Below are 14,790 nucleotides of genomic sequence, written 5' to 3'. Positions count from 1 at the left end.
TAAGCTAATGTAGTTGCTGGCTGTAGCTGTGATAGGGAGTTCATAATAGCATACCTCTCAAAGCTAACTAAGTATGAGGGCTTCAAATTACAGAAAATCCTTACATTAATATATGTCACAATATAAACTTCTCAGTGTTTAACTATCCATGGTGGAAAATAGGGATATAGATGCATCTTCAGGATATACATGTTAAAAGCCAATTGTTGGAAGTACATGGATGTTTATATGTGCCATTAATCAACCATCATGAATTTCTACCAAAAAGGTGTAGCAAATTATGGTAAGATAGGTAATATAAGGCCATACATGCTATGCTAATTTTTCCAAATGGGATTTAGAAAACCAAAAGAAATATGAAACAATCTATTAAAATGTAGAATGCCAACAACTCTCGAATTATATGCCTGAACTGTAAGTGTGCACATCAAACTGAATGAAAATATGATGGTTTGATGAGTAGATGTATTAATCAGTCCTCGTGTTTTCACCATAAGAACATGAAGTATAACATTACCTTTGTACTGTACTTGATTCTTTGGTCCTTTCGATATATTATCTTAAGAAATATTTTGCTATCACCATTGTTTGCCTGCCAACATCCTCTAAAACAACGCTCAGTGGATAAAACATGAAACCTATGGTAACCAAATTATTTGTTTTGTAGGTTATTGTTGTGACTAACCAAGAGTTAAGCAAGCACAAGTAGTTGCTTGTTTCTAACTGAACTACAACAGTGAGGCTCTATCCAAAATACCATGGCAAAATTTCTGAACATGACATCTTCAGGAAAAGAAAGTACCGTATTCTCACCTTGTCAAATGTTAGATACTCACAATTCTACAACACCCGACAAATTTGGATGACATCTTCCAACGATGTAGCAGAAAAGAATCTCATATTTTTCTCACCTTTTATTTGGACTGCATTGAAGCAAAATTTGGAAGATCGGGAAGGGAGCGAGGCTGGCTGAGCTCGGTTGCAAAAGGGGTTGGTATAATTGCTCACTTTACAGTGGCAGGGGTCAACCTACTACTTGCCATGATTCCAGTGATCATGGGGGTTCGCAAGGTTATCCACTGCGATTACTCGACGTGACAATTCTGATCTTTGCTTTCGCCACGTAAGGCAGGATATGGTTGGGAATACACCTGTTGGGCTCTCTCACCAACATAGCAAAATTGAGGAGCGGGCAGTCTGTGGCAGGTGTTGCCTGATGTTGTTGAGCGACCAGTAGGAGGAGGAGGCCACGACTGCGAGACGCGACACAAACGGCTCAGACAGGACCACTAACAAGGCCACTGCTCTAGCAAGCTGTGGCTCTGCCTCGACATCAACCTACACCAGAACCTGGACCTTGCCATCTCATGGCTCCGATGTGATCGATTAATGGGTAAATATAGAGGTGCTTCCTTTCCAGTGCCATGATTTAATAGTGTTTAGAGAAGATGAAGTGGGGGAGAAGTTGTTGTGGATAAGACAAGAGGTTGCAATTGGGAAGAGGAGGAGGCGCTGCATTGAAAAAGGAGGTCGCGGGAGTGGGGAAGAGGAATTGTGCGACGGGGAAACTCTCAGGGAGAAAACGCCCCAACAAAATGGTGCGGTGTGGAATCCTGTGTAAAAAAACATGGAATGGTCGAGAGGATAGAAAAAATAAAAGAAAAAACTTGATGATGTGGCTGATTAGCTGAGGTGGATGGCTGCATGTCGATTACTGATGTGGATAGCCTACATGTCAAGAGAAATAGGTTAGTGGGATGAACTATTTAGGTATTATAGATGTATGTTGTTGCTTCCTTTAGTGGTGTCATGTGAACATCAACTACATGACACTTCACCATCCTTGGGCCTATGGAGTAATAAGTAGATGATGGGTTGCTAGAGTGACAGAAGTTTAAACCGTAGTTTATGCGTTATTAAATAAGGGATTTGTTTGGATCCATATGTTTCATTCTATGGTTATATTTATCTTAATTCTTCTTTCTTAGTTGCGGATGCTTGCGAGAGGTGGTAATCATAAATGGGAGGCTTGTTCAAGTAAGAACAACATCCAAGCATCGGTCCACCCACATATCAAATAATCAAAGCAGCGCACGTGAATCAAACAAACATGATGAAAGTGACTAAATGATAATTCCCATGTGTCGTCAAGAATGCTACTTGTTACCCATTACAAAATACCTTGCTACAAAACTATCTATCACTGTTACTTACAACACTTGCAAAGAATACCTTGCTGAAAACCTCTTGTCATTTCCTTCTACTCCTTGTTGGGCTTGACACTCTTACTTATCAAAAGGACTACCATTGATCCCCTATACTTTTGGGTCATCAAAACTCTTTTCTGGTGTCGTTGCCAGGGAGTGAAGCGCCTTTGGTAAGTGGAATTTGGTAAGGAAACATTTATACTACATGCTGGAATTTTCTGTCACTTGTTACTACGGAAAATAATCCTTTGAGGGGTTTGTTAGGGGTATCTTCACCTCGACTAGAAGAACTAAGAATTGCCACTCAACCTACTAGACCTATTGAAAATATTTATTATGAAATTCCTTCGGGTATGTTGGCGAACTGCTAGCTAATCCTTATGTAGGAGATGGAACAGTACATCCTGATATGCACTTGGTCTATGTGGAATGAATTTCTGGATTGTTTAGGCTTGCAGATTTATCCAAGGATGGAGTTAAGAAGAAGGTTTTCCCTTTATCTTTGGAGGGAAAGGCATTGAAATGGTTGTAGCGACCAGACCTCAAACAGTCTGATCTCTGTGCTCAGGTGTCATCCCTGGATCAGTAATGCTGACACCACACATTACTTGAAGGATTTATAACAGAGTAGCAATCACACACTTATTACATCGAGTGTCTCAAAAGAGAACTTATTACAATAAATATGGCTTAAGGCCATCTAATAACGATAATAGCGGAAGGCTTGGAAGATAAGTGAGTCCATCAACTCCAACGGCATCACTGAGTATAGAACCACGACCTAAAGGCACCTTACTCGTTGTCTGAAAAGTCTGCAACATGAAACGTTGCAGCCCGAAATGGGTCAGCACATGGAATATGCTGGCAATGTAACATATAGAGAGTAATGAAAGAGTAAGCTATACTACATGCATATTTGGCTGGTGGAAAGCTCTATGGTTATAGTTTTGCGTAAAGCCAATTTTTCCCTACTGCAAAGGAATAAATTTTATTTAACTATCATGGTGGTTGTTAAACATTGAGAATGGTTGACAGCATCCTCAATCCCAATTAGAGTAATCATCATTAAAAACCCAACAAAATTAATTTAGAGTAACATGATGAGATTCACATGATATCCAAGTACTAGATACTCAAAACGTCCATAACCGGGGACACAGCTTATCATGATTAGTTTGTACACTCTGCAGAGGTTTGCGCACTTTTCCCCACAAGACTCGATCGCCTCCGTTGGATTTCTCGCACTACATGGTGTTTGAGAAACGGATGACCGAGACATAGTCTTTCAGAAGCGCTAGCACCTTACGATGGGTAGACCGGTACACCTACTTTCCCCTACATCTGCTAGTCTACCCTGTAAGAGTTCGCACGACTTAATCAACTATGCCAGAGCCCATAATGGCTTGTGGCTGCACACGGAAGTTTCTAGCATGAATAATCTCATGATCCCTTTGAGCCTGGGTGGCGGTCCAATAGAAACAGGCAAATCCTGGAAACCCAGGTACCTCAATCCACCCAGATGTGTATTTAAGTTTCCACCTTAGATAAACCATTAAATTAACAAAACTCACATCTGTCATGGATATCACTCACCCAATCCACGTCTACTAGCATAGCATGGCATAATAAGCAAACGTAGAAGTAACTCCCAAAGGTTTGATAGTAAAACAGGTAATAGATACTACCTCAATTACTATCCATCCCACAGTTTAATTAGATCCTAATCATGCAATGTTTGAGAATTGATCTAATGCAATAAAACTGGGTAGTAAAAGAGGTATGATCAAAGTGTTACTTGCCTTGCTGATGATCCGCGAAACCTAGAGATTCGAAGTAATAGCCGGCGCACTCCGGGTATTCTATCGCAGACAAACAAACAAGCATACAATAAGTACTCATCTAATGCACAGGTAAAACTCAATTAAGAGATCTAACCAGAAAGTCCAACTTAAGAACTCCAGTTTGCAAAAAGAATCAAATCGAACGAAGATACGAAAGTCAAACGGCGAAAGAAAACAACTTCGTTCTACTAATCTAGATCTAAGTCAATTTTTACAGTAGCAAAAACTTGTTCAAGTTGGTTAAACGGATAGAGAGTTTCGAGACGAAACTCCAGGCGCTTGAATCGCCTGATTCCGATAAACGAGCGAAAAGTTATACTAAAACGAAAATCGGATCAGAAATCGTGATCAGAAAATAACCGCGGAAAATCCGAGAAAAAGAAAAACGACGAACGGGTTAACGAACGAACGTTCCTTATCCAGATCTAAACGATGAACGCGTTCGTTAAAACGAACGAACGAGCGAACGCTCGCTAATTAAACTAAACCGAAAATAAAACCGATCTAATAACAAAACCGAAACAAAAAAAACCGAAAATAAAACCGACGGAAAACCGATCGGTTTTCTAAAAAAAACGGCACAGAAAACGAGGCAGCGGCGAACCTCAGGCGGCGGGTCGCAGCGGCGGCGGCGTCCGGCGGCGGCGGTGGCGGGCGGCGGCGGCTAGGGTTAGGGTTTCGGCGCGGGTGGGCTGGCGGCGGCGCTATTGGGCTGGGGCGGCTCGGGGCACGGCTATTTAAAGGCTGCCCTCGGGCGGTGTCCCGCTCGGGTACGGCCCGAAGTCAGTTCGTTTTTTTTAAATAATTACGCTCTGGAAAAAATAAAAAGACTAAACGGACTCCAGAAATCCCGAAATAAATTTTCCCGGACTTCTAAAATCAAGCCCGACAAAGTAAACATTTATTTGGGGCCTAAATTCAATTTTGAAAAACATATATTTTTCCTAAATTCAAATAAAAATATCGAAAAACTCCGAAAAAAATCTTATTTGATTTTATTATTAAATCCTCAATATTTCTGTATTTTGGAAAAGTCATTTTATTCCCTCTCTCATATTTTTGTAATAGAAATAATTGATGATAAAATAAATAAAATCAAATGATCCTATTCCCAAAATTTGAGAAAACTTAAATATGAAAATAACGAAATCCCCAACTCTCTCCGTGGGTCCTTGAGTTGCGTAGAATTTCTAGGATCAAAACCAAAAGCAAATAAAATATGATATGCATTGATGATCTAATGTATAACATTCCAAATTGAAAATTTGGGATGTTACAATGGTATAGGCTATTGGATGATATTGGGATGTGGGACTGGAACCGATTGAAATTGGAATTTCATCAGGTGTTTTATCCCATGCCTCTAGTTCATCGTGATTTATATATATAAATTTTGGCCTCATGAAGGAGAAAGTATATCTCAAGCTTGGGGGGAGGCTTAAGTCCAGGATGTACACATGCCCCAATCATGAGCTCTCAAGATAAATTATTATCCAAAACTTTTATGTTTGGCTTTCTCATAATGATCAACCCATGCTCGATTCTTCTTCTATTGGTTCCTTTATGAAGAAAACTATTGAATTCAAAGGGGGTCTTCAGGAAAGAATTAAACGCAATTCTGAAGATTGGGAACTTGACAAAGGTAATTGATACGTCCATTTTGCATCATGTTTTCTTATCAATATTTATTGCATTATGGACTATTATTTCATTTTATAATACAAATATTATGCCTTTTCTCTCTTATTTTGCAAGTTTCACATGAAGAGGGAGATTGCCGGTAGCTGGAATTCTGGACTAGAAATGGCTATATCGGAGACACCTTTTCTACACAACTCCAAATGAGCTGAAAATTGTCGGAGAATTATTTTGAAATATACAAAAAATATTGGCGAAAGAATCAATAGAAGGGAGTCCACCAGGCATTCCCCCTAAGCTTGTGGGGTCCCTGACAGGCCTCTGATGCCAATCTTCTACTATATGATGCCATTTGACCTATAAAAAAATCAAAAGGAAGGTTTCGGGACGAAGCACCACCGTCTCGAGGCGGAACCTGGGTAGGAGCACTTTTGCTCTCCGACGGAGCGATTTTGCAGGGGAAACTTCCCTCCGGGAGGGGAAATCAAAGCCATCGACATCATCTACAACCCTCTCAATGTGGAAGGACCAATATTCATCAACATCTTCACCAGCACCATCTCATCTCAAACCATAGTTCATCTCTTGTATTCAATCTTAGTCTCAAAACCTCATATTGGTACTTGTGGGTTGTTAGTCGTGTTGATTACATCTTATAATTGATGCTAGTTGGTTTATTCGATGGAAGATTATATGTTCAAATCCTTATTGATATTAAATACCCCTCTGATCTTGGACATGAATATGATTTGTGAGTAGTTACTTTTGTTCTTGAGGACATGGGAGAAGTGTTGTCATTAGTAATCATGTGAATTTGGTATTCGTTCAATATTTTGATGATATGTATGTTGTGATTCCCTTAGTGGTGTTATGTGAACGTCGACTACATGACACTTAACCATATTTGGGCCTAATGGAAGGCATAGTGGAGTAGTTATTAGATGATGGGTTTCTAGAATGATAGTGGAGTAGTTACTACATGACACTTTACCCTAGTTTATGCGCTATTCCGTAAGGGGCTGATTTGGATCCATATGCTTCATGATATGGTTAGATTTATCTTAATTCTTATTTCGTAATTATGGATGCTTGCGAGAGGGGGTAATCATAAGTGGCAGGCTTTTTCAATTAAGAATAGCACCAAAGCACCGGTCCACCCACATATCAAATTATAGAAGTAGCGAACGTGGATCAAACAAACATGATGAAAGTGACTAGATGAAATTCCCGTGTGTCCTCAAGAACGCTTTCCCTATTATAAGAGACCGTTCCGACCTATCCTTTTCTACAAAAAGTATTGGCCTACCTTGCTGCACCTTTATTACCGTTTGATCGTTACAAATTACCTTGCTACCAAACTATCCGTTACCAATAATTTTAGTGCTTACAGAGAATACCTTGTTGGGAATTGCTTGTAATTTCCTTCTGCTCCTTGTTTGGTTCGACACTCTTACTTATCAAAAGGACTATGATTGATCCCCTATACTTGTGGGTCATCAAGACTCTTTTCTGGCACCATTGCCAGGGAGTGAAGCGCATTTCGTGAGTGGAATTTGGTAAGGAAACATTTATATTACGTACTGAAATTTACTATCACTTGTCATTATGGAAAACAATACTTTGAGGGGTTTGTTGAGGGTATCTTCACCTTGACTGGGAGCACAAAGAGTTGCTCCTCAACTTACTGTACCTACTTAAAATATTTATAATGATATTCCTTCGGATATGATAGAGAATCTGCTAGCTAATCCTTATGCAGGAGATGGAACAATACATCCTGGTATGCACGTAATCTATGTGGATGAAGTTTGTAGATTATTTAAGATTACAGATTTATCCGAAGATGGAATTAAGAAGCTTTTCCCTTTATCTTTGGGGGGAAATGCATTGACATGGTATAGGGTATGTGATGATACTTTAACTTGGGATTGGAATCGGTTGAAATTGAAATTTCATCAAAAGTTTTATCCTATTCATCTGGTTCAACATGATTGGAATTATATATATATATATATATATATATATATATATATATATAAAATTTTTGGCCCCGTGAAGGAGAAAATATCACTCAAGCTTGGGGGACGCTTAAGTACATGATGTACACATGCCCCAATCATGAGCTCTCAAGAGAAATTACTTACACATTTTTTATGCTCGACTTTCTCATAATGATCAAACCCTGCTCGATTCTTCTTCTAATGGTTCCTTTATGAGGAAAACTATTGAATTCAGATGAGATCTTATGGAAAGAATTAAACACAAATATGAAGATTGGGAACTCAACAAAGGTAAAGAGTTAGGTATAAAACTTGAGTTTGATTGGGTTAAATCTTTTATGGATACCGATGCTTTTCATAAGTTTAACACTAAATATGGACTTGACTCTGAGATAGTAGCCTCCTTTTGTGAATCATTTGCTCCTCATGTTGATCTCCCTAAGGAGAAGTGGTTTAAATATCATCCCTCTATTAAGGAAAATATTGACGAACCTGTTATAGTTAAAGATGAAACTATCATTTACAATGTTGATCCAGTTGTACCTACTGCTTATATTAAGAAACCACCTTTTCTTGTTAGGATAAAGGAACATGCTAAAGTTTCAACTGTGATTAATGTCATAGTTTTGTCATGGCAGATGCCCTTGTGAAAGGACTTAGGTGTGGAGCCATCGCAACGTAGGTTAGCTTAAAGGGGTTGAGCGGGACGAGAGACACAGGTTTACCCAAGTTCGGCCCCTCACCAACGAGGCAAAAGCCTACTTCCTGATTGTGTTATATTGTTTGAGTATCGATTACAAGGGAGGGGAATCGCTTAACCTAGCTCTCAATTGATTGTACCTTAAGTTTACCCACTGTGGGGTTGCCTTTATATACATAGGTCAAGGCCCTGGGCTTACAAGAGTCCAAGCCAGATCATTCAACGTGACCGACCCAGGTTCTAAGTCGCCTTTCCTTGCCAGGCAAGTCGCCATCAGGCGGCGCATACCTTTGGGTTATGATGCCATCTTTCGGTCTTGGGCCTTCAATAGGCCCATGTTGTAAGCTGCCTCCAAGCTCTTAAATCTTGGGCCTTCTTAGGCTTTCACTTATGAGTCGCCAACAGTGTAACCCGATGCCTCTTGGGCGGGTCATACCATGGGGTTATATCCCCAACATTAGGCCCCAGATTGATTTGAACTTGTTCATATCAATCTTCATCCTCTAGTTGGCGAGTCTTCTTCAATTCATCTAAAATTTTACCTTGAACATACCTTCATGACCCACCACAAGAAAAGATGATGACATTATTAAATTCAAAAAAATCTTATGACATCACAACTCACCTTTGCATTAATCAGCCATTCCGAAAATCGAGGCGCTCCCTCTGTTATGATAATTATGACGCCTCCTCGATCTTCGGGCCTGCCGCTTCACTGTTCACCTTTTCTTTATAAATAGGGACGGGGGGCCTGCCTTTTCACTTTTTACCCCTGTCTCCTCCTCTTCTTCTTCCTCGTGTCGTTCGTCACGACCGGAGCTCCGCCGCCCCAGCCAAGCTTCATTAACAACTCCACCAAAGGCCGCTGCATCAACTTGTTTGAACCAGAGATCTGCGGTGCTCGTCCGCTCTTCACCTTTCTGAGATTCACATTAGGGCACTTGCGTTCATGTAGTTCATCAATGTTCATCCAAGCCCATCCAAGTTCATCCATCCACTGTTTTAGAAGTGGTATTTTAATCCAAAAAAGTAGAAGTAGTGCGGTAGTAGTTTTAGCTTTTATCTCGCATCTTTTTGTGATTTAGTACCCAACTTACTAGTTCTTCTACTGCGACATTCTAGGTTTACCAAATATGCATCTTTTCTGAACTGCCACAGATCTATAAATGCAACCACAATCTGCAAAACTTGTTTGCCCAATAGTTAGCAAAATTTCAACAACTTAGGATTTGTAGATAATTGACCCGCCCTTCATTTTTCGTGCGGCTTAACAATGACTTTGTAATCTACCAATAAATCCATAAGCTGATTATTTTATTTACCTTGTCATCATACTGCTGGCTTATAGTCTCAGAACTCAACCCGCTATATTCTTATTGCTTGATAATTGTTCCATCCATGGCTAGGGCGGCTCATAATTTTCTTAACGGTTTACTGTGCCGGTAGTTTTTAGCTCATTATTGCAAAATCATCATGTAATCACCTGGGCAACTCACCATTGCAATCTTGACACACCGTACTCTTACTCCTAGGTCGTAGCTTTTAACCCACCAATCATGACAAAGACTCCTACTTCTTGCGATTGGGTTGCTTATAGAGTCTCTGAGCTCTCACTGAACGAGTATGTAGACAAGGGGGTCTTACCATCCAAGGATGTCATCCACTGGCGGGTTCTAGGTGTTGAAACTACCCCTCAACCTGACGAGGGTGAAGTTGTCATCTTTGCGGATCACCTTCTCCGTGGTTTTTCACCGCCCGGGTCAAAGTTCTTCCGAGATGCTCTGCACTTTTACAACTTTCACCCCCAAGACATTGGACCCAATTCCGTATCAAATCTATGCCACTTTCAAGTCTTCTGCAAAGTGTATCTTCAAGAGGAGCCCACTGTTGACCTCTTTTGAGATTATTTTTATATCAACTGCCAGACTGAGATGTCAGATGGGCCCAGTCTTGAGCTCGGAGGTGTTTCTATTCAGAGGCGAACGGATGTAACCTTTCCCTCTGCCGCACTACCTAGCCATCCCAAGGAATGGAACTATACTTGGTTTTATTGCAGAGACACATCCGCAGCTGGATAGAAGTCCCTGCCAGGTTACCCCTTACCGGCTCACCACCAATGGCGTGCTCCCAGGTCGATTGACTGCCATAGAACGCGGTCACTATGCCTCTACTTTTTCAAAGATAAGGGCTTTGATCGCCAACGACTTAACTGGAGTCACTGCTTGGGGAGTCACTAGAAAACTGCAGCAAAGCGGGTCTAAACCCTTTCTGCGCTCTTAACCCGGCTCCTCCAGTGAGGATTCAAAAACTTCATATTGTTTATCCATCTCTTGTGGTTTATATACTTTCAACTATTGATTATGCTCATATGCGTATAGGCCGACTCTCCTTTCTTGAAGAACAAGGTAAACACTGCTTAGCCCACCAAGAAGACTAGGGAAGCTAAGTCCTCTAGCACGAATCGCCGCAAGAAAGCAACAACACAAGAGCTCTTTGAGATAAATGCCGGAGTTAGAACTTGACTCCCTTGGCCTTTTATTTATACAACTTATTGATGTTGATTCTTCTCAGGGCGAGGTAGAGACAAGCCACGCCGATGCAGTAGAGGTAATTCCTGTCTCCTCCGACTCAGAACCTTTGCCAAGAAAGAAAACACAGCGGGTCATCTGGAAAGTAAGATTTTCTCATCCTCTTGCTCATTTGAACCTAACTTTCTTTTGAAGACATAGCAACATGAATCCAGGCACTTCACCCCGGAGCGGCGGCTCTGAAGATCTTATGGTCGGCTTATCAAACACACCAACTCCTCGCAAGCGTCACAATGAGGTGCCTCATAGTCCAAATTTATCTCTTCCAGAGGCCGGTCTGACGCGCCAACCTCTGACTCCTTCTAATTCCAACTATCAGGGAACACCACCATCATCTGGCGACTCAAGTGGAACCCAGATGCCCGCCTTCATTGTTGCCCATGGGTAACTATTTTGAATTGTTGATAAAGGACTTGTGATGGTATACTCATAAGCTTTGTTATTTTTATCATCGGGCCAAAGCAAAAACTGGAAGAAGCAGAAGGTGGACGATTCTTCCAAAGCCCCTGAAGTATCTGAGCCAGAGAAGCAAACGACAGACGTTGCTAAGGCCCCTATCCAAGACCCCAAAGAGCCTGTTAATGACCAGCCACCGCAAATTGATGCTACGGTCCTTGAACAATGGATGCTGAGATTAACTCGGTTGTCCATCATGATCCGCCAATTCCTAAACCGCCCAATCCTTCCAAGTCTACTGACAAGAGTCCTGCCGATGCTAATATTGATGACATAATTGTTACCGGGTCAACTTTTAAGGCGCCCGAGGTCTCCAGAGTCCTAGCCAAGCACTTGGCCAAGAAAGAAACACCTTCACTGGAGAAAGGCAAGGCTAAGTTGGACTTGGAAGACTATTCATCTTATAGTGCAAGTGAAATCCACACAGGCTACTTAAGCTGCCTCCATACAAGCCGTGACATGGAGACCGGCTTAGTGAATCTGATAAAGCAGATATATGAGGTATGTTTTTAACCCCTTTCCTCAGTATATATACATACTTATGTAGCCGCCAAATCTTAAGTATAGGAAAAGATATTTGAGTATGCTTGAGACTTCATAAAAATCTTCCAAAGTGTAGCCCTCAAGGGCCGACTTGTCTTGAAAAGATGAGCCGGGTCTTTCAAATCATTGCGTTAAGAACCAAATCTGTAGCCCCCAAGGGCCGACTTATCTTGATAAGATGAGCCGGGTCATATAAATTGAAAATGACCTACATTAGCCCCCAAGTGCCAAGTAGATTGCTTGCAATGTGATTGGAACTTGAACAATTTTATCACAGTAACCCTCTGTTATTTCAGGAAGCATTGAACATGAAAGAGTCGTAGCTTGGCGACTTGACGAAGAATGTAGAACTTCAACAAGCTAAAACTACCAAAGCTGAGTCAAAGTTGAAAACTTCATTGGAGGAACTTGAAAAAATCAAGGCAGACTTTGACGCTGAAAGAACCGCCTGGGAAACTGACAAGGCTGCTCTGCTAAAAAGAGTCAAAGAAGCTGAAAAGAAACTTAAACCGGTCACTGACGAGCTTGTCGGCTTAAAACAACATGTATCCCAAATGACAACTGCCATCTTTGGTAAGTTGAAAAATTGCAATGCGTAATCTACTTTAAAGTTCTATAACCTGCCTAGTGACTCATTATATATGACTTCTACCTCGCTTGACTCAGAACATTTAATTGCTAACTCATCTGACCTATTTTGCAATTGTATGACATGCGCCAGGAGTGCCAACCTTGGCCAAAACATGTTGTTGAAGCTGAAGGCAATTTACTCATTTACTGAACAGTTGTACGCTGGAACTTTGTGCAGCCTTGTATCCTTACCAAGTGGCAAAAACATCCAACCCATCAAGACTGTGCTGGATCATCTCTCAATGGTGCCGTCTCAAGTTGAAGAGGTTAAGTTATCAGCCGCCCGCGCAGGAGCCGTTGTTGCTCTAAGCCGGGCCAAAGCCTAGCAATCAGAGCTAGACCCGAAAGAGATGGTGACCGAGTGTCCAGAGTTCAAAGATGATGGGTCAATCTTTCAAGAGGAGGACTTGAACAAATGCGTCAGAGAGATGCGGCCTTTGGCGTGTAAGCTTGCGAAGGATCTAGACTTAAACAAGTACCAACATGCTTACGATAGCAATAATGCTAAGATTAAGCCGCCAGCCCATCCTGTTATAGACCTTACCCCACCAAGTGATAATCCCCAAGTGCAGGGAATCATCGTAGCAATTTCCAAAGGTGGAAGTGATAAGCATGGAGTGTCGAACCCACTAGGAGCTAAAGGTAATATCAATATTCTCTGAAGTCCTATCTGCCATTGATACGTCTCTACGTATACCGAACGTTTGCTTCCAACTAGAAACAAGAAATAAAACTATGTTGTGGGTGTGAAGAGGATAACTTTGCATGGTATCGGAGAGCTAAAATATAAAAGTAGGTGATGTTATCATAATGTTATAATATATTACTGAATATTATAAATAGCGAGTGTGGAATAATGATGGGTCGGTGTGCGGAATTGTCCTAGGCAATTGTTAACAAGACCGGTGGTCGTCATTGCAAATTTCATATGAGGGAGAGGCATAAGCTAACATACTTTCTCTTCTTGGATCATATGCACTTATGATTGGAACTCTAGCAAGCATCCGCAACTACTAAAGATCATTAAGGTAAAACCCAACCATAGCATTAACATATTGATGACCCACAAGTGTAGGGGATCTATCATAGTCCTTTCGATAAGTAAGAGTGTCGAACCCAATGAGGAGCAGAAGGAAATGATAAGCGGTTTTCAGTAAGGTTTTCTCTGCAAGCACTGAAATTGTAGATAATAGATAATTTTGTGATAAGATAAATTGTAACGAGTAACAAGCAATGAAAGTAAATAAAGTGCAGCAAGGTGGCCCAATCCTTTTGTAGCAAAGGATAAGCCTAGACAATTTCTTATAATGAGAAAAGAGCTCCTGAGGACACATGGGAATTATCGTCAAGCTAGTTTTCATCACGCTCATATGATTGGCGTTCGGTACTTTGACAATTTGATATGTGGGTGGACCGGTGCTTGGGTACTGCCCTTACTTGGACAAGCATCCCATTTATGATTAACCCCTATTGCAAGCATCCGCAACTACAAAAGAAGTATTAAGGTAAACCTAACCACAACATTAAACATATGGATCCAAATCAGCCCCTAACGAAGCAACGCATAAACTAGGATTTAAGCTTCTGTCACTCTAGCAACCCATCATCTACTTATTACTTCCCAATGCCTTCCTCTAGGCCCAAATAATGGTGAAGTGTCATGTAGAACATACATCTCATCAAAATATCGAATGAATACCAAATTCACATGACTACTAATAGCAAGACTTCACCCATGTCCTCAGGAACAAACCTAACTACTCACAAAGCATATTCATGTTCATAATCAGAGGAGTAATAATATGCATTAAGGATATGAACATATGATCTTCCACCAAGTAAACCAAGTAGCATCAACTACAAGGAATAATCAACACTACTAGCAACCCACAGGTACCAATTTGTGGTTTGGATACAAGATTGGATACAAGAGATGAACTAGTGTTTTGAGAGAAGATGGTGCTGGTAAAGATGTTGATGGAGATTGACCCCCTCCCGATGAGAGGATCGTTGGTGATGACGATGGTGATGATTTCCCCCTCTCGGAGGGAAGTGTCCCCGGCAGAACAGCTCTGCCGGAGCTCTAGATTGGTTCCGCCAAGGTTCTGCCTCGTGGCGGCGGATTTTCGTCTCGTAAGCTTGCCCATGATTTTTTCCAGGGTAAAAGCCTTCATATAGCAGAAGATG

The sequence above is a fragment of the Triticum dicoccoides genome, chromosome 3B, assembly GCF_002162155.2.
Source record: "Triticum dicoccoides isolate Atlit2015 ecotype Zavitan chromosome 3B, WEW_v2.0, whole genome shotgun sequence".
Lineage (NCBI taxonomy): Eukaryota > Viridiplantae > Streptophyta > Magnoliopsida > Poales > Poaceae > Triticum > Triticum dicoccoides.
Note: the sequence above shows the minus strand (reverse complement) of the source record.